The sequence below is a fragment of the Hyperolius riggenbachi genome, chromosome 6 (genome assembly GCF_040937935.1).
Source record: "Hyperolius riggenbachi isolate aHypRig1 chromosome 6, aHypRig1.pri, whole genome shotgun sequence".
NCBI classification, from domain to species: Eukaryota; Metazoa; Chordata; class Amphibia; order Anura; family Hyperoliidae; genus Hyperolius; species Hyperolius riggenbachi.
The window spans coordinates 20,845,782-20,871,102 of record NC_090651.1 but is presented as its reverse complement, the minus strand read 5'-3'; the positions used below and the strand labels follow the sequence as shown (position 1 = coordinate 20,871,102).

The 25,321-nt window shown below is 44.9% G+C and overlaps 1 protein-coding gene across 1 annotated transcript in view; it reads right to left on the bottom strand.

The window, feature by feature from the left end:
• SHISAL2A (shisa like 2A) overlaps window positions 1-25,321 on the bottom strand; it is a 152,048-nt gene that overhangs the window by 13,267 nt on the left and 113,460 nt on the right. The gene's annotated exons all lie outside the window — the stretch shown is intronic.

The window sequence follows — 25,321 nt, the reverse complement described above, 5'->3', positions numbered from 1 at the left end:
GCGATTTGGGTGCTCTGCAGCCCTCGTTTTGTGACGGGGACACGGCGGATTACTTGTAATGGGAGCATTGAAGCGAACTATAAGGTAAAATAGGCAAAATAGTTCTCTTCAGTGTGAATTTGATTTGAAATAAAAATCAATGCAAGGGGGGGGGGGGGGGGGGAGCTGCTGATTGACTTTTTTTGTGAAATCCCTTATGCGGCCCAGCCTCATCCTGACTTTGCCTCCTGCGGCCCCCAGGTAAATTGAGTTTGAGCCCCCTGAGGTAGAGGAAAGACCTTACAATGGGCAAACACTGGCTAAATAATTTCTAAATGAATATTGGTTAACAAAAAAATTTAATATATTTATTTATTATGTTATTTTTAATACAGTTCAATAAAATACAAGGGAAAATAAATAAATAGGAATATTTATTAAAAAATGTATAAATAAATAAAAAAAAAAATGCTGGCAGCGATCAGAGCCCACTAACAGTGAGCTCTGCTGGTGGGCAGAAAAGGGGGTGGGGGAATCACTTGTGTGCTGAGCGCTGCAGCGAGCCCTTAAAGCTGCAGTGGTCTAATTTGTAAAAAATTGCCTGGTTACTAGGGAGGTGTGTAAGCCTACGGTCCTTAAAGCGGAATATAACCCTGCATTTCAACTTTGCTCTAAAACATTATTTACAGTATATTATATGCACCCAGCATTTTTTTTTTACTAGACCAGCATTGGAAGGGTTACACAGGGCTTTAAAGTTCCTGGAGATTTCTGCAGACGCATCCGAAGCTGAAATAGATACATTTTGTTTACATAAATGTATCTAAGTGTTGAATGTGACTCACTCTCTCTCACTGAGAAGGAGGACAGCCAAAGAGTGTGTAACATTTATCAATAGATACATTCAACTAAATAGAATGTATCTATCTGAACTTCTGCATATCTCTCCATGGAACTTTAAACCTCTGTGTTTAACCCTTCCAATGCTGGTCTAGTAAAAAAAAATATGCTTTTTGCATATAATATACTGTAAATAATATTTTAGAGCAAAGTTGAAATGCAGGGTTATATTCCGCTTTAACAGGTTAAAGGGAACCTGAGGTGAAAGTAACCTGATGAGATTAACAATTATATTTATCATCCTACTCCTAAAAATGACCGTTTTTAATTTTTTTTAGTATCCCAGGGTTTTATTTTATATTTAAACATTTAAAAAGTAGGTTGAATCTTTTACTATCTCTCTCTGCTGAGCTCAGAAGTTGTATTCTGCCAGGAAAACTTTTATGGCTCTGATTTGCATATCAGTGATGTTTGCTATATTACCGACAATTCCTGACAAGTCAGAAGCTGTCACTTCCATGCCTAGAAATTAACTCTTTCAGGCAGCAAAATAAAACAAGTAAAACAGTCTGGTTATTAATATGTTTTGCACTGTACATACACATGTCTATCTCATCATGTCACATGTCGCCCCTGGTATACTGTAACAGGAAATGTTGGCAATGGTGCATAGTTCTGAATATATCAATCCTTTATCTACTTCATAGTAAGATCCCCAGACGGTGTTGATTCTTGTTATGTTAAGCAGGTCATCCAAACATCAATTTTCCTGTTTGATATCTGGCATTTTTCGATCACTCTGACAGAATCTGCCAAAGCTCTATGGCCCAGCATGTCCAACTGATCGCAATTTCAATCGATTCGCAAAGTGTAATTTGCCTTCTTAAAACAGAATATTTGTGACAATTCAGCTTTTAGTGAGCGACTGTGGTAACCCACAATGTATCACTACTGAATATACCAATGTAAATTCACACAGGCAGTGAGATGGTTAAAATCGCATATACCCTCACCTATGCAAATTCATGGCAAAAAACGCATGCGGAATCGCATCCGCATGCGATTTCATCAGCGGTGGAATCCAGGCGATTCTGCACCGCAATAGTGGAAACGAAACGAGCCCTCAGTGAAGGAAGACTGAGAGGGGCGGGGGGAGAGGCGGTGACAGACGCGCTGAGAGGCAGAGCTGCGGCTCATAGCCCTGCCTCACACGGAAGCACTGCCCGGAGTGCCCCCGGGGAGTTTGGGGGGATTTAGTTAGCGTAGAGCAGCGGGGATGCGGCGGTTTAGGTAGGACTATTATGTAAAAGGGGATTTTGTAATAAAAGACTGATTTTTTTAGAGACTTCAGAGTCTCTTTAAAGGAACTCTGTCGCAAAAATCTTAAAATGTAAAATATATGTAAACGTATACAAGAAGTACGTATTTTCCAGAGTAAAATGAGCCATAAATGACTTTTCTCCTATGTTGCTGTCACTAATGCTAAGTACACATGGTAAGATTTTCCGTGCGATTTTGCGACCCTATCGTTTTTTCCGCAAACGATTCTGCGCTCTATTCTCTTATCTTCATTCGTTATTCTTATCTTTTTCCATTCACTGCTATGAGAAATCGAGCGCAGAGTCCTCTACGTGATGACGCATACGAGGGTACGCGTCACGCGTACCCTCGTATGCGTCATCACGTAGAGGACGTGAGGTCAGAGAAAGGGCGGAAGTACCACAAGGGTACTACCGCTGAACCGCCCGCTGCCCAGCCTCAACGCGTCCTAGTCGGACTCCTCCTCCTCACTCACATCACTGCCAGCCAGCCACTGAGCCAGCCACCGGTACTATTAACCTTCAACAAACTTTTTTTATGTGGAAGCGGGCAGAGGGGGGAGCACTAGCGGAGGGGGTGGGGGGAATTTCCGCCCCCCCCCCCCCGCGATCGGGGCATGCTCCCCCCTTATGCCTGCAACCCCATAGGGGGTCCGTATTGCGGCATGTTCGGGTCCCCATTGACTTCCATTGAGTTCGGGGTTCGGCCCGAACAGGCCGAACATCTGGCCCATGTTCGGCCTGTTCGGCCCGAACCCGAACATCCAGGTGTTCGCCCAACACTAGTAGGTAGTAGAAATCTGACAAAACCGACAGGTTTGGACTAGCCCATCTAATCATGGGGGGGTTCACAGGGATTTCTTTATTTTCAAAATGCATTTAGTGAATGGTAGTTGCTCCGTCCAACTGCCAAAAAAAAGTGTGCAGTGAGCAGGGAGGCTGGCCAGTATTTTTGTATAAATCTTTTTTCAGGGAGTGTCTTTATAATGGATAAAGGTCATGCTGAGAATCCCCCATGAAGAGATGGACTAGCCCTACTACCTGTCCGTAATGTCAGACTTCTACTACTAACTGTAAATGCCAGCAACATGGGAGAGAAATAATTTAGTTTCAAAAACTTTTTTTATTGAGTAGCAACAAAGTCATAGGGAGACATATATAACCATCAAGTAATAAAAGATAACGTAATCACGTTACACATAGTCGAAAATAGCAGAATCAGAATTAACAGTTTCCAGACATGCAAAGAGAAGAAGTAATCATTGAAAGGGATGGGCCTGGGACACTTCAAATGATACATAATATCTATTATAACATGTCATAGCGGTATTTTAACTAAAAGACGAAGCGGGAAAAGGCTGATGAAGTCATCTGACGATGGGGTTAACCAGTCGAGATCTCAGCCTATGTAGCTAAAAGGTCTGGTATCGTTAACTATGTGATAAGCAAATCAAGACATAAGAACACCAAAAGTTTTAACAAGAGAAAAATTACACTGCTCATATTGGGACTCGGAGGATTTTTTATCGATAAGATACCGCTCAAAAGTAGAAGGGATTATAACGCCTGTAAGGCGTTCTGGACCCCAGGGGGTGAGCTCAGCTGTATCCAAGGATGCCAGATTTTTTCAAAATGGTGAGTCCTATCCCAGAGATTGGCTTTAATCTTTTCGTTAATCATGGTAATATGGACACGGGTAAGTATGCATTGAAAGGACAGGGTCTGCTTGAGCCACTGCGAAGCAATGTAGGTTTTGGTAGCATTCATAATAAACTGTATGAGTTTGTGTTGGGAATGGGGCATCTTTTCAGGTTGTAAGCCCAAAAGGCATATAGCTGGGTCAGTTCGCAGGTGGAGTGAGAGCGTTGAGTTGATTTTGCTTATTACTCTCCTCCATAGTTTAGCCACAATGGGACAGGACCACCATATATGGTAGGTTGAACCTGTGTTGGTACAACCTCTGAAGCATAAAGCTGATCTATCTGGGTTCAACGCATGCAGTCTCTGAGGGACAAGGTATGACCTATGCAATACTCTCAAGGCAACCTCCATGTCGGTTACACATAGACTACCCTTTGATAAGGTTTCGAAACATTGGGCCCACTGGTCGTCAGAGAGTGGAGTGCCGATGTCTGCTTATTGGTGGGTGGGTAGGGTTGTTTGTGGTCTGTCCGACATCCAGTTCTCTTTAACAATTTTATCCTTTTGATAATAAAGTGAAGATTTTTTGTACCGATTATAGAAGGTGTTGAGTTTTTGGTCATATCTCGCTTTTTGCACAATCTCCCCTTTTTAGTTACTATGCCGATGTCTGCTTCCCAGTCTTCTTGGAAGCGAAATTTGGAGCTTAGAGGGTTAGTATTAAAGATAGTGTACAATAGAGATAGAGTGCCCTTGCGTAGCGGGTCAGTGAGGCATAAGAGTTCAAAGAAGGTTGCCTTAATTTCTTGCCCAGGTCTAGCTAGTGAGGCAATAAAATGATAGAGCTGATGTGCCCTGAAGAGTTCAGCAGCAGGTAGGTTGTGGAGCTCACAAAGCACTCGTTTTGTAGGGACTATACCTTTCATGAGTGTCTTGTGAAGACATGTTAGATCCCTCTGGGCCCACCATTTGAATAATGCTACGTCCTGCCCTGCTGGGAAGTTTGGGTTACCCAGGAACTCTACCAGTCGGGAGGGCCGCGATTGAAGGGGTATTTAAACCGGACTCTCTTCCAGATCCTCAGAGAGTGCTGGGTGTAAGGAGACACTGAGCTGCCTAAAGTAGAACCCACGGTATTCGACCAAAGAGCCCCTCTCCAACTTAAGGGGTATAATAGGCTATTTTCCAGGTCTACCCAACGAGGGGTGTGAGCCCCTGCGTAAAGCGAGGGGAGCGTTGCCAGTTGTGCTGCAAGGTAGTACTTGTAGAGATTTGGGACGGAGAGGCCTCCCTCTTTTTTTATGGAGCAGCATCATATTTTGTTTAATTCTAGGTTTCTTATTGGCCCAAATAAATTTAAAAGTCTGAGTCTGAAGGGGAGCCAGGGATCTCTTGGGGACATCAATAGGGAGAGTGCGAAAGTAGTACATAATTTTGGGTAGAAGGGTCATCTTCACAGCAGTAACCCTACCTGCCCAAGAAATATTGTGACTGGCCCAGGAAAGTAAGAGATTGTGGAGAGTCTTGAGTAAGGGGTAATAATTCCACTTATAAATGTGTGATGTATCGTGTTGGATGTGAACCCCTAGGTATTTGATGTAGTGGGGTTGGTGTTTAAATTTGAAGATGCTACTAATAAAGTTACCCATACCCCGAGGAAAGTTGCTAAACATTGCCTCAGATTTGTCATAGTTCAATGTACGACCTGACAGCATTTCAAACTGCTTAAAGAGAATCTGTATTGTTAAAATCGCACAAAAGTAAACATACCAGTGCGTTAGGGGACATCTCCTATTACCCTCTGTCACAATTTCGCCGCTCCTCGCCGCATTAAAAGTGGTTAAAAACAGTTTTTAAAAGTTTGTTTATAAACAAACAAAATGGCCACCAAAATAGGAAGTAGGTTGATGTACAGCATGTCCACACATAGAAAATACATCCATACATAAGCAGGCTCTATACAGCATTCCTTTTGAATCTCAAGAGATCATTTGTGTGTTTCTTTCCCCCTGCAGCTATCTTCCACTGAAGTGTCAGGCTGTTTCTTCCTGCAGAGTGCAGACAGCTCTGCCTGTATGTAATTCTGCAGTATGTGAAAGCCCAGCCAGCTCAGAGGAGGATTTATCCAGCTTGTAAAAGATAAGAGAGAAGAGAGAAGCTGCTCTAATCCTAAATAATACACAGGCAGTGTGCAGAGAGGGGCCTGGAAGGGGGAGATGCATCACAGAACCACAACACTGAAGAACTTGGCACCCTTCCAGACACAGGCTGACAAGTCTGACAAGAGAGAGATAAGTTGATTTATTACAGAGATGGTGATAGTAGAACGTGCTGCAGTAAGCCAGAACACATTAGAATAGCTTTTGGAACTTGTAGGATGATAAAAAACAGGATGCAATTTTTGTTACGGAGTCTCTTTAAGTAGTTTTAGCAAATTTGGAATGGAAACAGCATGATTGGTGAGGGTTAATAGCACATCGTCGGCAAATAAACTTAATTTGTATTCTGTTTTGCCAATTTTGTAGCCTTGGATATCAGGGTTGTGGCGTATCGCTACTGCCAGAGGTTCCATAACCATGGCGAAAATGGCTGGTGACAGGGGGCAGCCTTGACGCGTACCTCTTTGAATATTTATGGGGGCAGATGAGGTGTTGGGTAGCTTTAGACGAGCTTGGGGGGAGGAATACAGCCAGGGGCGTAGCAATAGGGGTTGCAGAGGTTGCGACCGCATCGGGGCCCTTGGGCCAAAGGGGCCCCGAAGGGCCCTCCCTCAACTATAGTATTACCTCTCTATTGGTCCTGTGCTCATAATAATCACTTCTATAGATACTTTGAACAGTGGTAATCATTAACAAACTGTTCCCCATCCCCTTCTTGCACCTCTGACACTGTAGTTGTCATTGGCAGGTTTTGGTGCGTCGTATCAATTGAATGTATAGAGTGCTTGGGGGGCCCCATTGTAAAACTTGCATCAGGGCCCACAGCTCCTTAGCTACGCCACTGAATACAGCTGTCTGATCAGGTCCAGAAATACCTGCCCTAGCCAAGAAGACCTCTAGCAAGAATGTCCAAGATATTGTATCGAAGGCCTTTTCAATGTCTAAGGCAAGGGTGACCAATTGTTGACCCGATTGAGACACATGGTGGAGTATATTGAGGGTTTTACGGATGTTGTCTGAGGCTTGCCTGTGTGGTATAAAGCCTACCTGGTCTCGCTGAATTAGGGACGGTATGAGGGCATTGAGTCGGACAGCTAGAATACTAGTTAAAATTTTGTAATCTTGGTTGAGAAGGGCTATGGGCTGATAGTTTTTGGTATTTAAGGGATCCCGACCTTCCTTAGGGATGATAGAGATGTGAGCATCGAGAAATTCGGGATAGCTTAGGGGTTTAATTCTTAGTATATTGAAGCATTTTGTTAAGTAGGGGATTAAAATAGCTGAGAACTTTTTGTAGTACAGGGCACTAAGACCATCTGGGCCTGGCGATTTATGAAGTTTAAGTTTTTTAATAACATCCTCAACTTCCTCCTCTGAAAAGGCTTTATTGAGGGACTTAGAGGCATCTGAAGTAAGGGTGGGTAGATTCAAGGAGGCTAGGAATTCTTGGATATCACCTCGCGATGCTGTGGGTTTATTGCTGTAGAGATTAGTATAGTATTTATGAAAAGCTTCATAGATTGAGTCCGGGTTGCTTGTGATAGTACCTGAGGATGTTCTAATTTTGTGTATGGTGTTAATTCTTTGCTGATTTCATAATTTTCTAGCACGCCATGAGTCCGGCTTGTTAACATATCTATATAGTAGCTTGCTTTAGTGAATCTTAACATTTTCTCTGCTGATTTTGCCAGAAGGACATCTAACTGAGCCCTGGTATCTCTAATTTGTTTGAGGATAAAAAGGGTAGGGTTTTGCTGGTGAATATTTTGGAGGTGAAGGAGCTTGAAGCGAAGGTTGTCAAGCTCTTCAAGTGAACGTTTCTTAATGGTACAGGCCGTTTTTATCAGGAAGCCCCTAATGACGGCTTTATGGGCCATCCAGAGGGTTACGGGAGTGGTATCATCCACACCATTAGAGGAAAAATATTGGTTTAGGTGCTCAGCTATATCTTGCCTAGTAGATTGATTGACAACTAGGGACTCATTAAGCCTCCACCAAGGACGTTGAAGAGGCTTAGTATGAAGATCTATGCTAAAGAGGAGAATGTCATGGTCTGAAAGGCTAGTGGGTATATGTCTCAAGTACTGTAGTGAGGGAACTAGGGATGAGGTCACTAAAATATGGTCTATTTTAGCATAGGTGTTATGAATTTCAGAAAAATGGGTGTATCCCTTTTTGCTGTCATAAAGCTCCCGCCAGGCATCGACAAGGAAATTGTTCTCTAATAGCCTGGAAAGAGCAGTGCGTTGTTTTTTGGAGAGTTTATCAGTAGAGGGCTTGGATTTGTCTAGCTTATCATTCAATGTGAAATTGAAGCTCCCACACCAAACAAAGATGGTGTTGGGGCCAATCTCAAGTTTTTTTTGTAGGTCACTAAAGGTGCGAAAAGCCTTTTCAGGTGGCAAGTAGCTATTAATCAAGTAGAGATCTTTGTTATTTAGGATGCCTTTGATGGAGACAAAGCGCCCCTCTGGATCTGAGTCAACTGTTTCCACTACTAGAGGGAGTGTGTTTCTGATAAAGATGGAGGTTCCTCTATGCTTTTTAGTGGCCTGGGAATGGTAAAAGGTCAGGTAGTGTTTATGAAAGTAACGTGGGCACGAGGTGGCGGTAAAATGTGTCTCCTGCAGACATATGATGTCTGGTTTGTGTCGGAGCAGGGTTATGAAGGTTTTCCTTTGCTTACCAGGGGAATTGAGTCCCCTTACATTAAGGGAAACTAACCTCAGGGAGTCCATGATATGGTGAGAAAGAGGTCAACTAAGTGAGCAGAAATGAGCAGTGTCCCAACATGAGCAGAGATAAATAAATAACAAGTCAACAGTAACATTAACAGAAACAGTAGGATTCTAATAAACACAGAAATCAAATGTTCCGTGTAGCAACTGGGTGTGGAACCAGTTAAGGCTTGGTCGAGTTGTGAGAGGGAAGGAAAACCAGTTCCTCCCACAAATCCACCAAACTGTGAGGACAGCATGAATCACTTAACCGGGAAGGCGGCAGCTACTAAGGGACTTTGAATTTTCTAGCCGTTCCAAAGCGTCCAGAGTTGGGAAAGCTTGGGCTTGAGCTCTGGGGTGAGCGGTCTAGGGAGAGAGGGGGGAGGAGGGGAGAAGAGGGATGCATCGGGGTAGGGAAGGGGTTGGAAGGAGAGTAGAGGAGGGGGGGAGGGGAAGAGGAAGGAAGGGAAGGGTTAAGCAACATAGGGGTGCATAGTATTCATCTCAAGTATAAGTCATAGTAGGCAGCTACACGTGGGCAACCTCAGTGGTTGCTAATGAAGCAGGATTAAAGTGTATAGACTAGCCACTTCCAGTCTCCCAATGTTATATCAAAGTAGAGTGCCCCATGTTAAAAACATCTTGGGTATGTAGGAGCATCCTGCGAGCACATCCAAAGGATCGGAGTAGAGCAGTGATTTTGTCTATGCATGGTGAACAGTGCCAATCTGTAGGTTTGTGGGAGGGTAGCAACTTTCAGCAGTGAGCCAACGAGCAACGCATGGAACATGGGAGAGTGGCGTGCCTGATCATGCAGTCATCGATGTAGATAGGCCCGGAGACCACGAGGAAAGATTCCCGGCCACCATGTCGGTCTAAAAAATGAGAGTTGGTAGCCTGGAAAAGGTGGGTCGGGGCTCTTTAGGGGCCTACGAAAAAAGGAAAAGCACTCCGCTCCTGCAGTAAGTTCCAAGAAACATTATAAAAGGTATATAAACATGGCAGGTTGGCCTCACTTCATAGAAGGAATATACAGCAAAAAGTCACATCCCTAGGATAGAAGTACGGGTATCTCACAGAGACCTAAGAAGTCACAGATCGGCACAGTCAGATTAGCACAGCAATCAATAGAGTGTTAAATCAGGAGAGGGGGAAACCCTTCAAAGTACTTATCTCGGTGAAGCTGAGGGAGAGCTGCGGGCCGATCCCCGCTGCCAGACTCTCTACGGGCGTTGGACTCTGGGTGTCTCCGTGGAAGTCTCGCTCTGCACCCTTATGTTGGCAGCTTGGAGGATTTGCTTTCCATCTTCTACGGTGGTCACTCGGTGGCTCATTCCTTGCAGGGTAAAGAGCAGGGCACACGGAAAACCCCAGGAGTAACGGACACCCTCGGAGATCAAGGCTTGCGATATCGGACGTAGAGACCTTCTTTTTTGCAGTGTCAGCGGGGAGAGGTCTGCGTACAGCTGGACTGTGTCCGGCACCCCGGGGAGCGGGGATAGGTTGCGGGCAACAGCCATAACCTGTTCCTTCGTTTCATGATAGTGGAACCGGAGCACTACATCTCTAGGCAGATTAGGATTGCGAGGTTTCCCAAGAGCGCGGTGTATCCTGTCTAGCCGGAACAGGGCCTGGTCCACCTGAGGGAGCATGGCTGTGAATAAATTGAGAGCTACAGCACGGAGGTCCGTGTAGGTTTCAGACAGCCCTCTAATGTGAATGTTGGAGCGACGCGCCCGATTTTCTTGATCTTCTTGCCTGGCTTCGAACTGGTCCATGCGAGCATCATGGGTGTCCAGCCTGCTTTTGTCTTCCTTCAGGGCGTCAGCGTAGGAATCCAGTCTCTGCTCCACTACGTTAACTCTATCACCGAGCTCCTGGATATGGGCGTTGATGGCAGAGACAGCCGCGTTCAGCTCCTTTTTAAGCAGCTTGTGGATCGAGTTGAGTAGAGCCGAGTTGTCAGACTTCTGCCCCCCTTGCGAGGTGCTAGGCTGGGAGGGTGGATCCTCCGGGGGAGCGCTACTTGCTTGGGAGGAGGAAGCAGCGGCCATCTATGAGGCCTTGTCTTTCTGCTGGCGTGCAAGAAGCTTCGGGAGCGGACCTTCAGAGTGCGCGGATTTGTTCTTTTTCTTGTTCTTCTTTGGCTCTGACATATCCCAGAGGCTCTAGGCTACTAGGGGTTAGCCTAGCACGGCCAGAAGTGCAGTAATTTGCAGATAGATTCCCGGTCAGTCACGGGGCTCAGCGGACCTGCATCCAGTCACGCCGGCGTCGAGCATGCGCCTCGGGAGATAAATAATTTATAGCTCATTTTACTCAGGAAAAAAAGTACTTCTTATTTGTATGCGTTTTAAATTTTAAGATTTTCACGACAGTTCCTCTTTAACCTATTTTGGTTCCTGGACGTAGTTTCTACGTCCAGGAACCATGCGCGCTACCGCGGCCGATCGTGCGCGTGCACGCGCACTCCCGGCCGCGGATTCGGTAGCCAAGGAATCAATGTATCGGGCTATGGTGCCCGATCACTGATTCCTCTCCACCGCTGAAAAAGCGACAGCTTCTCTCGGAAGCTGAGCTTTTTCTGGCCGTCTCCTTCCCGATGCGTCACTCTAAGCGCGTGCTACGCTTAGAGTGACGTCATGTAAACAAACTCATGGCCGCCATCTTGTGGCCAAAAAGTAATACTACACCTGAAAAACAAAAAGAATTAACACACATTTACATTATAAATCTATTGTTTACCTCCCACCCTCCCAAAAGTGCCCAAATAAAATGTTTAGTATAAAAAAAAAAAACCATTACAATAAAAAAAAAAAAAAAAATGTAAATATTTACCTAAGGGTCTAAACTTTTTAAATATCAATGTAAAGATGAAATATTTCTATATTTTTTTTATTTTAAAGAGGAGCTGTTAGGTATAAGGTCTCAGAGAAAATAAACACATATATCAGTAGCTAAAGATTGGCTGTACTTACATTACATATGCATTTCACTGTCCACGTTTGTACTTCACAGAATTTGTATATAGTATATGCAGAGATAGATGCTCCTGACAGCTCATGGCAGGCTCCATGTTTTTCTGTCAAATGTGTCGTCATGTCCTGCCTGCTTCCTGATCACAGATAAGCTTGTACTAAATAACACAGTGTGCAGTGAATATTAATGAGCCATGTGGCTAGGAACAATAGCTGACTCCTGCAGTGTACTCTGCCCGAGATTTATCAGTGCTACGCGATTACAAGCTGCTGTAAAGTCTCATTAGCAGCCGAGGGGAGAGCCCCAGAATGCTTTGCAGTATGATATGCGGCTTGCGTCTTCTTAAGAATAACAGACTTGCTGATAAGCACACATCAAAGGTAACTGAGATTTTTATCTTCACTAATTGCTTTTGGGCTTCCTTCTAAACTGTTTAACACAGGAGAATAGAGGTTTAAATTAGCTTCTGCAGCCTGACAGTTACTCTTTAAACTTGTAAATAGTGATAGATGCAAAATGGAAAAAATGCCCCTTTATTTCCAAATAAAATATTGTCGCCATACATTGTGATAGGGACATAATTTTAACGGTGTAATAACCGGACATATGGACAAATACAATACGCAAATTTTAATTATGGAGGCATGTATTATTTTAAAACTATAATGGCTGAAAACTGAGAAATAATGAATTTTTCCATTTTTTTCTTATTCTTCCTGTTAAAATGCATTTACAGTAAAGTGGCTCTTAGCAAAATGTACCCCCCAAAGAAAGCCTAATTGGTGGCGGAAAAAACAAGATATAGATCAGTGCATTGTGATAAGTAGTGATAAAGTTATAGGCTAATGAATGGGAGGTGAACATTTCTCACGTGAAAACGACGGAACCTGAATGGGTTAAGCCAGGCCTACATTCAATTGATTGTGACCAAAAAGCGTTGAAGATATTGATTTGACAAAACAAAAAATCTCTGTCGATCTGGGTGTGGCGGGAGATCGACAGCCTATAGCATTGCACTGCATTAAACAGTGATACGCTGTGCTGTGATCGATTATCAATAGATTTCCTACTGAAACCAACTAAAAAATGATGTGTTGTGTGTGTTCGGAATTCAGATTCCAATCAGAGAGACAGTGACGTAGCAATAGGGGGTGCAGAGGTTGCGACTGCACCGGGGCCCTTGTACTAGTGGGGCCATCCTTGAGGCCGGGAACACACTAAGCAGAAACGCAAGTTTTGCGTAAAACGCAGTATAATGTTAGTCAAGGGCCGCATTAAAAATGTATGTATCTGCGTTTAGCAATATGCGTTTTTAAAACGCTGGTGTTGTTGCATATTTCTTGAAAACGCATGTAAAACGCACCTGATGGAAGTCAATGGTTATGCAAGTGTATTGCATTTGAATGCATTTTTGATGCATTTTTTATTGCGTTTTTGATGCATTTTTATTGCGTTTTTTAAATGTAAATTTTGATGATGTATTTCTGCTTTCTACTTACTTCCTTGTTTATTTGCATAAAACTCAACAAAAAACGCATGTAAAACGCATACGTTAAATGTATATGCAATATGTACATGCACATAAACGCATACAAACGCATGTGCAAAACGCAAACGCATATAAACGCACTAAAAACACACATGCGAAACACTTCTGCAAAACGCGAATGCATTGAAAACGCTTGCAAAAAAAACTCTGCACAAAAGCACAGGGCCTAAAACTCACCCTATCACGGACTGCCAAGTGTGCACCCAGCCTGAACCGCAGTATTAGCCCTCTATTGGTCCTGTGCTCATAATAATCACTTCTATAGATACTTTGATTAGTGGTAATCATTAACAAACTGTTCCCCATCCCCTTCTTGCACCTCTGACACTGTAGTTGCCATTGGCGGGTTTTGGTGCGCCGTATAAATTGCTATGTATAGAGTGCTGGGGGGGGACCAATGTAAAACTTGCACTGGGGCCCATAGCTCCTTAGCTACGCCCCTGCAGAGAGGGACAGATCGGGTGGCAATCTATGAGTATATGGTTACATTTTCTCCAACACAAGGAAAACTGTACTGATACTGAGTTTATGCCACTAGTATAATCATTTTGGTACGCAGATGCTATGCAGATAAGTCCACATTAGAGACCTGCACAGGCTCGGGTACCCTATTTGCACGTAGAAAATACAGCTGGCTTCTGTTGATACCCCCTTGCGGATATCAGTGCTGTTGTTGTTGGCAGGCTTATCCTGCTTTGACATTTGGCTCCGTTCATCTCATAAGGGGCCTATGCCAGCCAGCAGGCAGAGAAAGTCCAGGAGCAGAACTCATCTGGTGCTGTGTATTCTCAGTTCAACAGAGAGGGGAAATAACTGAGTTGTATATTATTATTATTGTCACCACCTAGAGAGCCAGAGAGTGTTCTGAGGCTACTTTCCCATTTCCCACATTGCAGTACGCGCCCCTACTGCTCCCCCGACGCAGTGCCCATAAGTCTGAGCGAGACATGACACACTTCCCGTGGTGCGACGGGACGGAAGTGGCTTCAATGACGCAGTGGCAAAGCAGACTCTGCAGTGTGTTGTACAATAAAAAAAGATAAAAAAAGAGACAATTAAAGAGGAACTCCAGTGAAAATAATGTAAAGAACAAAAGTGCTTCATTTTTACAATAATTATGTATAAATGATTCAGTCAGTGTTTGCCCATTGTACAATCTTTCCTCTCCCTGATTTACATTCTGACATTTATCACATGGTGACATTTTTACTGCTGGCAGGGGATGTCAGCGGAAGGAGATGCTGCTTGCTTTCTTGGCAGTTGGACCCAGCTGTAAACAGCTGTTTTTCTCACAATGCAATGAGGTTCACAGACAGGAAACATGTCAGGTCCATGGTCCTGGCATCACACTGTGGGAGGGGTTTCACCACAATATCAGCCATACAGCGCCCCCTGATGATATGTTTGTGAAAAGGAATAGATTTCTCATGGGAAAGGGGGTATCAGCTACTGATTGGGATGAAGTTAAATTTTTGGTCACAGTTTATTTTTAACCACTTCAGCCTACAGGGTTGAGATTTTTTTTACATCTGAGCAACTTTCACCTCCCATTAATTTGCCAATAACTTTAGCACTACTCATCACAATGAATTGGTCTATATCTTGTTTTTTCCACCACCAATTAGGCTTTCTGTGGGTGGTACATTTTGTTAAGAGCTACCTTACTGTAAATGCATTTTAACAGGAAGAATAAGAAAAAAAAGGAAAAAATTTATAATTTCTCAGTTTTCGGCCATTATAGTTTGAAATTAATACATGCTACCATAATTAAAACCTATGTACTTTATTTACCAATTTGTCCCGCTTATTACACCATTTAAATTATGTCCCTATCATAATGTATGGCGCCGATATTCAATTTGGAAATAAAGGTGCATTTTTTCAATTTGCGTCCATCACTAATTAGAAGCCCATAATTTAATAAATCATATTGATATACTCCTTTGACATGAATATTTAAAAAGTTCAGACCCTTAGGTAACTATTTATGTTTTTTTTATTATTGTAATTTTTTTTTTTTAATTAAAACTTGTATGTGGGTATTTTTTGGTGTAGGAGGTAAACAGGGGATTTTTAATGTTTAAAAATGTATTTACTTAATACAAACTGTGTTTTTGGTGTAGTTTGCTATTTGGCCACAAGATGGCCACAGTCAAAAAGTCCTGGGAGCGATCGATCTCGCTCCCAGGAAGAAGAAAGAAGTCCAGAGCTCAGAAAAGCCGCATCGTCTGGCTTTTCTCCGGGGGGGGGGGGGGGTTCCGATCAGTGAAAGGGATTTATAATCCCTTTCATTGATCGCTGGGCTAACGGCCAGCAGCAGGAACGCGCACGGGGTGGCGCGGGAGTGCGCGCGACCCGCGGGAGTGCGCGCAGCCTAACTGGACAAACATTTTCGTGCAGTTAGGCTGAAGTGGTTAAAGTAGAAAGTGTTAGGAAGCTGTTAAAACGGATTCCAAGAATGGCAAGTTGGATAAGACTAAAGCTGATAAACCTGAAAAATCTGCAACCTCTTCTGGTTACGGTTTCTCTTTAAACCATAACACCCCTAATCACACCCCTGTCACACCTCTAAGCACGCCCCCGACACACCCCTAGTCACGCATAACATAAAAGTTTCATAAGAAAAATATGTTTTATAATTCAAATCACACCATTCATTTCTATCATGATTCATTTTCCTTTATATAACCATTTGAAAATAAGAAATATATTAATTTTAACGATGGGAATAAAGTCAATTAAACACATTATTTCAGTAGAAAATACATATATTTACATAGATCTATACTTGTTTCCTGAAAGAGGGACAAATGAAGAAGAAAGAGGGACAGGGCTCCCAAAGAGGGACTGTCACTCTGAAAGAGGGACATTGGGAGCTACACATCACTGTGTAAACTCTTCAAAGGGGGAGGGAATACAGTTACCTTCTGGTCATAGTGTCCTTATCTTATCTGAAATAGGTGCTGCCTAACCTTAAAGGAAACCAGAGATGAATGCTTTGGCACAAAATAAACATATCCCCCCGATAGATTTTACAAAAAATAATACTATGCCTGGTATTTTCGCCGCTCTGGTGTGTCGTTTTTGAGGTTTTTTTACTATAACTCCACGCAAAAACACAGTTCATCAGAAAAGCATTTTAGTGAGATTTGTGCAAAATGAAACCACCATTTCTAAAAACCTCTTATGACTAACAAATATAGATAAAATAAAAAACGTCTAATGTATACTCTTACATTAGAAGCTCCTCCCATCTCATCACAGCTCTCTGTGATGCTGCAAGTATACAGAAAGTGGAAAGCAGAGCCAGAAGGGGGGAGGCTTGGGCTTGAAAAGACAGATTCAGCTATAATGATTCCGGAGCAAAGCCAGACTGAATGCTCAGTCTGGGATTTTATCAGGGCTGATAACAAGCAGGATGAGCAGTGAAGGATGAAACAGAGAGCAGGGTAGGTGTCTTCTCTAATGTTCCCACTAATATATATGGTGAAATACATGAAGGTGCTTCGTCTCTGGTTCATCTTAACCCCCCCCCCCCCCCCCCATGCCTAATCACAACCACTCCCCCATCCCCACACTGGCGCCTAACCCTAACCGTGGGTAAAGTTTACCTCTACATGCTCTGGTGATCTCCTACCGCTGTGTGTGTGTAGGACACTTTCCTGCCAATATTACGAAAGTACAACTCCTGCGGGGATAGCTGGTTACTATGGCAACCAGTAGACAAACGTGGGTGAGAGGGAGGAATCCTGACAAGTGTAGGGGCTCCCGCTGAAGACTCCTCACAGCTGCACTGTTTACAGGTTGCTATGGCAGCCAGCCAGTCTTGTTCGCTTTCTCTTTCCCTCATAATGGCAGGAGCGTGTGGTCTAAGCAGCGCCAAGGGAGAAGGCAGCATTTCTGCAGCCATTATAAGCCAGTCCGAGCACACATCTCTGCTTCTTTTGTGCAATAAAGCTAGATGTATGGCAGTTTAAAAATGTAGCAGTAGCAAAACTACATTTAAAGAGGAACTGTTGCAAAAATCTTAAAATTTAAAACACATACAAATAAGAAGTACATTTCTGCCTTGTAAAATGAGCCATAAATTACTTCTCTCCTATGTAGCTGTCACTTACAGCAGGTAGTAGAAATCTGACATTATCGACAGGTTTTGGGCTAGTCCATCTCTCCACAGGGGATTCTCAGCATGGCCTTTATTCTTTATAAAGACATTCCCTGAAAATTATTTATACGAAGATGCTGGCCAGTCTCCCTGCTCACCGTACACTTTTTTGGCAGTTGGACGGAGCAACTGCCATTCACTAAGTGCATTTTGAAAATAAAGAAATCCCTGTGAACCCCCATGAGGAGATAGGCTAGTCCAAAACCTGTCGGTTCTGTCAGATTTCTACTACTTACTGTAAGTGACCGAAAGATAGGAGAAAAGTAATTTATGGCTTATTTTACTCTGGAAGAAACATACTTCTTCATTGTATAAGTTTACGTATATTTGAAATTTTAAGATTTTCACGACACAGGTCTTTTAAATAGCTGTAAATAACAGCATTAGAGAGCACAGTAACACCACATTAGTTAACATTAGCACTGCACTGATTGCACACTTAACTTCCCATTTACTCACTATTTCTGCATTTTTATGTAAAACGTTTTTAACATGCATTTTTTTTTTTTAAAAAAAGAACAAAGCGGGATGGCAGGGAAGGGGTGTCAGCTGGAGGCTTCTTCCCAGTGATAAGGTTTCCGCCCTGACCTTCATGGAGACCCTGGAAGAGGAAAGATGGTAATCGTGTCACTTGGAGAGATGATGTAACTTCCCTCTTCTTCATGGGGGCCTTCTGACTACCTGGGGGTACTTCTGGCCAACTATACAGGGGGGGGAGGGGGGGTTCCACTGCCTGCCTATACTAGAGGGGACACCTTTGGCTACCTGTCTATACTCCCTCCGATTACCTAATACCTATCCCTTCTTAAGTCGGAACGCTGTTCCACCTCTGTCCCCTGTACTTTCTCTATGCCCCACTGTGCCTCCAGTGTCCCCCTCTGTGTCACCTCTCCCCGTGCCTCCAGTGCCCCCTCTGTGTTACCTCTGTCCCCTGTATCTCCTCTGTGTCACCTCTGTCCACTGTGCCTACAGTTGCCCTCACTGTGTCACCTCTCCCCTCTGTGCCTCCTCTGTGCCTCCAGTGTCCCCCTCTGTGTCACCTCTCCCCTGTGCCTCCTCTGTGCCTCCAGTGTCCCCCTCTGTGTCACCTCTCCCCTGTGCCTCCTCTGTGCCTCCAGTGTCCCCCTCTGTGTCACCTCTCCCCTGTGCCTCCAGTGTCCCCCTCTGTGTCACCTCTCCCCTGTGCCTCCAGTGTCCCCCTCTGTGTCACCTCTCCCCTGTGCCTCCAGTGTCCCCCTCTGTGTCACCTCTCCCCTGTGCCTCCTCTGTGCCCCCAGTGTCCCCCTCTGTGTCACCTCTCCCCTGTGCCTCCAGTGTCCCCCTCTGTGTCACCTCTCCCCTGTGCCTCCAGTGTCCCCCTCTGTGTTACCTCTGTCCCCTGTAGCTCCTCTGTGTCACCTTTGTCCACTGTGCCTCCAGTTGCCCCCACTGTGTCACCTCAGTCCCCTGTGACTCCTGTGTCCCCCTCTGTGTTACCTCTGTGCCTCCAGTGTCCCCCTCTTTGTCACCTCTTTTTGTTGTGCCTCCATTCTCCCCCTCGGTGTCACCTCTGTCCCCTGTACCTCCTCTTTGCCTCCAGTGTCCCCTCTGTGTTACCTCTGTCCCCTGTATCTCCTCTGTGTCACCTCTGTCCACTGTGCCTCTAGTTCCCCCTAATGTGTCACTTCAGTCCCCTGTGACTCTTGTGTCCCCCTCTGTGTTACCTCTGTGCTCTGTGCCTCCAGTGTCCCTCTCTTTGTCACCTGTCTGTTGTGCTTCCAGGGTCCCCCTCGATGTCACCTCTGTCCCCTGTGCCTCCTCTGTCTGTTGTGCCTCCAGTGTCCCCCCGTGTTACAGCTGTCCTCTGTGCCTCCTCAATGCCCTCCTGTGCCTCCAGTGTCCCCCTCTGTGTCACCTCTGTCCCCTGTGCCTCCTCTGTGCCCTGCTTATACCAGTCGGTATTAGGGATGAGTGAGTATGATGTGGGAAGCGTCTGGACTATCCAGAGGTTTTCCTCTACTGAGGTATCTAGTTTGTTTTTTTTGGGGGGGGGGGTTTGAAACTTTCAGGTATGCTTTAATAATAATAATAAGCCTATCCTATACAATAAAATGCAAGTGTCCCTGCGTCGTCAACAGAATGGTTGTGTGTCCCTGGCTTTGTTGTACTGAGCATGTGCACAGCCAGGGCAGTCAGGACTAGTGTTGGGCGAACAGTGTTCGCCACTGTTCGGGTTCTGCAGAACATCACCCTGTTCGGGTGATGTTCGGGTTCGGCCGAACACCTGATGGTGTTCGGCCAAACTGTTCGGCCATATGGCCGAACTAAGAGCGCATGGCCGAACGTTACCCAAACGTTCGGCTAGCGCTGTGATTGGCCGAACGGGTCACGTGTAGTGTTGGGCGAACATCTAGATGTTCGGGTTCGGGCCGAACATGGCCGAACTCCGAACATAATGGAAGTCAATGGGGACCCGAACTTTCGTGCTTTGTAAAGCCTCCTTACATGCTACATACCCCAAATTTACAGGGTATGTGCACCTTGGGAGTGGGTACAAGAGGAAAAAAAATTTAGCAAAAAGAGCTTATAGTTTTTGAGAAAATCGATTTTAAAGTTTCAAAGGGAAAACTGTCTTTTAAATGCGGGAAATGTCTGTTTTCTTTGCACAGGTAACATGCTTTTTGTCGGCATGCAGTCATAAATGTAATACATATAAGAGGTTCCAGGAAAAGGGACCGGTAACGCTAACCCAGCAGCAGCACACGTGATGGAACAAGAGGAGGGTGGCGCAGGAGGAGAAGGCCACGCTTTGAGACACAACAACCCAGGCCTTGCATGAGGACAAGAAGCGTGCGGATAGCAATTTGCATTTTGTCGCCATGCAGTCATAAATGTAATACAGATGAGAGGTTCAATAAACAGGGACCGGAAACGCTAACCCATCACAGATGTTCATTGTTCATGTTACTTGGTTGGGGTCCGGGAGTGTTGCGTAGTCGTTTCCAATCCAGGATTGATTCATTTTAATTTGAGTCAGACGGTCTGCATTTTCTGTGGAGAGGCGGATACGCCGATCTGTGACGATGCCTCCGGCAGCACTGAAACAGCGTTCCGACATAACGCTGGCTGCCGGGCAAGCCAGCACCTCTATTGCGTACATTGCCAGTTTGTGCCAGGTGTCTAGCTTCGATACCCAATAGTTGAAGGGTGCAGATGGATTGTTCAACACAGCTACGCCATCTGACATGTAGTCCTTGACCATCTTCTCCAGGCGATCGGTGTTGGAGGTGGATCTGCACGCTTGCTGTTCTGTGTGCTGCTGCATGGGTGTCAGAAAATTTTCCCACTCCAAGGACACTGCCGATACCATTCCCTTTTGGGCACTAGCTGCGGCTTGTGTTGTTTGCTGCCCTCCTGGTCGTCCTGGGTTTGCGGAAGTCAGTCTGTCGGCGTACAACTGGCTAGAGGAGGGGGAGGATGTCAATCTCCTCTCTAAAGTCTCCACAAGGGCCTGCTGGTATTCTTCCATTTTGACCTGTCTGGCTCTTTCTTCAAGCAGTTTTGGAACATTGTGTTTGTACCGTGGATCCAGAAGGGTATAAACCCAGTAATTGGTGTTGTCCAGAATGCGCACAATGCGTGGGTCGCTTTCAATGCAGTCCTAGGCCAAAGAGGTCATAGCCTAGGGTCACAAAACCTGTTTATTGGGCAATTTCAATGGTGGCGAGTCTGACGTACATAAATCGCAGCAATGGCCGTTAGCAACGTCTGAATCTCACGAAATGTCTCTTGCAGGTAGAAGACATATTGTTAGACTTGGGCTCCAAAGATGGGTTCCCTACATCTCTGCAAACCAGAGTTACAGGGCTCCAAATTTGGTAAAATCCCCCATAGGCTTTCATTGGGCCTCCTATTTACAGTTCCAAAATCTCACATCTTTTCAAAGGGCAATTACTCAGCAGTGGCAAATTTTCTAGCATTGTAGGGACCCTTAGGGGGAACATGACTGGTGAGTTTCGGGCCCCTAGGCCGAAGAGGTCATAGCCTAGGGTCACAAAAACCTGTTTATTGGGGCTATTTCAATGGTAGTGATGGTGACGTACATAAATCGCAGCAATGGCCGTTAGCAAAGTCTGAATCTCACGAAATGTCTCATGCAGGTAGAAGACATATTGTTAGACTTGGATTCCAAAGATGGGGTCCCTACATCTCTGCAAACCAGAGTTACAGGGGTCCAAAATTGGTAAAATCCCCCATAGGATTTCATTGGCTCCCTATTTCACTTTCCAAAATCTCACATCTTTTCAAAGGGCAATGGCTCAGCAGTACCAAATTTTCTAGCATTGTAGGGACCCTTAAGGGGAACATGACTGGTGAGTTTCGGGCCCCTAGGCCGAAGAGGTCATAGCCTAGGGTCACAAAAACCTGTTTATTGGGGCTATTTCAATGGTAGTGATGGTGACGTACATAAATCGCAGCAATGGCCGTTAGCAAAGTCTGAATCTCACGAAATGTCTCATGCAGGTAGAAGACATATTGTTAGACTTGGATTCCAAAGATGGGGTCCCTACATCTCTGCAAACCAGAGTTACAGGGGTCCAAAATTGGTAAAATCCCCCATAGGATTTCATTGGCTCCCTATTTCACTTTCCAAAATCTCACATCTTTTCAAAGGGCAATGGCTCAGCAGTACCAAATTTTCTAGCATTGTAGGGACCCTTAGGGGGAACATGACTGGTGAGTTTCGGGCCCCTAGGCCGAAGAGGTCATAGCCTAGGGTCACAAAAACCTGTTTATTGGGGCTATTTCAATGGTAGTGATGGTGACGTACATAAATCGCAGCAATGGCCGTTAGCAAAGTCTGAATCTCACGAAATGTCTCATGCAGGTAGAAGACATATTGTTAGACTTGGATTCCAAAGATGGGGTCCCTACATCTCTGCAAACCAGAGTTACAGGGGTCCAAAATTGGTAAAATCCCCCATAGGATTTCATTGGCTCCCTATTTCACTTTCCAAAATCTCACATCTTTTCAAAGGGCAATGGCTCAGCAGTACCAAATTTTCTAGCATTGTAGGGACCCTTAGGGGGATCATGACTGGTGAGTTTTGCCACTGCTGAGCCATTGCCCTTTGAAATGGTGTGAGATTTTGGAACGATAAATAGGAGGCCCAATGAAAGCCTATGGGGGATTTTACCAATTTTGGACCCCTGTAACTCTGGTTTGCAGAGATGTAGGGACCCCATCTTTGGAATCTAAGTCTAACAATATGTCTTCTACCTGCATGAGACATTTCGTGAGATTCAGACGTTGCTAACGGCCATGGCTGAGATTTATGTACGCCACCATCACTACCATTGAAATAGCCCAAATAAACAGGTTTTTGTGACCCTAGGCTATGACCTCTTCGGCCTAGGGGCCCGAAACTCACCAGTCATGTTCCCCCTAAGGGTCCCTACAATGCTAGAAAATTTGGTACTGCTGAGCCATTGCCCTTTGAAAAGATGTGAGACTTTGGAAAGTGAAATAGGGAGCCAATGAAATCCTATGGGGGATTTTACCAATTTTGGACCCCTGTAACTCTGGTTTGCAGAGATGTAGGGACCCCATCTTTGGAATCCAAGTCTAACAATATGTCTTCTACCTGCATGAGACATTTCGTGAGATTCAGACTTTGCTAACGGCCATTGCTGCGATTTATGTACGTCACCATCACTACCATTGAAATAGCCCCAATAAACAGGTTTTTGTGACCCTAGGCTATGACCTCTTCGGCCTAGGGGCCCGAAACTCACCAGTCATGTTCCCCCTAAGGGTCCCTACAATGCTAGAAAATTTGGTACTGCTGAGCCATTGCCCTTTGAAAAGATGTGAGATTTTGGAAAGTGAAATAGGGAGCCAATGAAATCCTATGGGGGATTTTACCAATTTTGGACCCCTGTAACTCTGGTTTGCAGAGATGTAGGGACCCCATCTTTGGAATCCAAGTCTAACAATATGTCTTCTACCTGCATGAGACATTTCGTGAGATTCAGACTTTGCTAACGGCCATTGCTGCGATTTATGTACGTCACCATCACTACCATTGAAATAGCCCCAATAAACAGGTTTTTGTGACCCTAGGCTATGACCTCTTCGGCCTAGGGGCCCGAAACTCACCAGTCATGTTCCCCCTAAGGGTCCCTACAATGCTAGAAAATTTGGTACTGCTGAGCCATTGCCCTTTGAAAAGATGTGAGATTTTGGAAAGTGAAATAGGGAGCCAATGAAATCCTATGGGGGATTTTACCAATTTTGGACCCCTGTAACTCTGGTTTGCAGAGATGTAGGGACCCCATCTTTGGAATCCAAGTCTAACAATATGTCTTCTACCTGCATGAGACATTTCGTGAGATTCAGACTTTGCTAACGGCCATTGCTGCGATTTATGTACGTCACCATCACTACCATTGAAATAGCCCCAATAAACAGGTTTTTGTGACCCTAGGCTATGACCTCTTCGGCCTAGGGGCCCGAAACTCACCAGTCATGTTCCCCCTAAGGGTCCCTACAATGCTAGAAAATTTGGTACTGCTGAGCCATTGCCCTTTGAAAAGATGTGAGATTTTGGAAAGTGAAATAGGGAGCCAATGAAATCCTATGGGGGATTTTACCAATTTTGGACCCCTGTAACTCTGGTTTGCAGAGATGTAGGGACCCCATCTTTGGAATCCAAGTCTAACAATATGTCTTCTACCTGCATGAGACATTTCGTGAGATTCAGACTTTGCTAACGGCCATTGCTGCGATTTATGTACGTCACCATCACTACCATTGAAATAGCCCCAATAAACAGGTTTTTGTGACCCTAGGCTATGACCTCTTCGGCCTAGGGGCCCGAAACTCACCAGTCATGTTCCCCCTAAGGGTCCCTACAATGCTAGAAAATTTGGTACTGCTGAGCCATTGCCCTTTGAAAAGATGTGAGATTTTGGAAAGTGAAATAGGGAGCCAATGAAATCCTATGGGGGATTTTACCAATTTTGGACCCCTGTAACTCTGGTTTGCAGAGATGTAGGGACCCCATCTTTGGAATCCAAGTCTAACAATATGTCTTCTACCTGCATGAGACATTTCGTGAGATTCAGACTTTGCTAACGGCCATTGCTGCGATTTATGTACGTCACCATCACTACCATTGAAATAGCCCCAATAAACAGGTTTTTGTGACCCTAGGCTATGACCTCTTCGGCCTAGGGGCCCGAAACTCACCAGTCATGTTCCCCCTAAGGGTCCCTACAATGCTAGAAAATTTGCCACTGCTGAGTAATTGCCCTTTGAAAAGATGTGAGATTTTGGAACTGTAAATAGGAGGCCCAATGAAAGCCTATGGGGGATTTTACCAAATTTGGAGCCCTGTAACTCTGGTTTGCAGAGATGTAGGGAACCCATCTTTGGAGCCCAAGTCTAACAATATGTCTTCTACCTGCATGAGATATTTCGTGAGATTCAGATGTTGCTAACGGCCATTGCTGCGATTTATGTACGTCAGACTCGCCACCATTGAAATTGCCCAATAAACAGGTTTTGTGACCCTAGGCTATGACCTCTTCGGCCTAGGACTGCATTGAACGCGACCCACGCATTGTGCGCATTCTGGACAACACCAATTACTGGGTTTATACCCTTCTGGATCCATGGTACAAACACAATGTTCCAAAACTGCTTGAAGAAAGAGTCCGACAGGTCAAAATGGAAGAATACCAGCAGGCCCTTGTGGAGACTTTAGAGAGGAGATTGACATCCTCCCCCTCCTCTAGCCAGTTGTACGCCGACAGACTGACTTCCGCAAACCCAGGACGACCAGGAGGGCAGCAAACAACACAAGCCGCAGCTAGTGCCCAAAAGGGAATGGTATCGGCAGTGTCCTTGGAGTGGGAAAATTTTCTGACACCCATGCAGCAGCACACAGAACAGCAAGCGTGCAGATCCACCTCCAACACCGATCGCC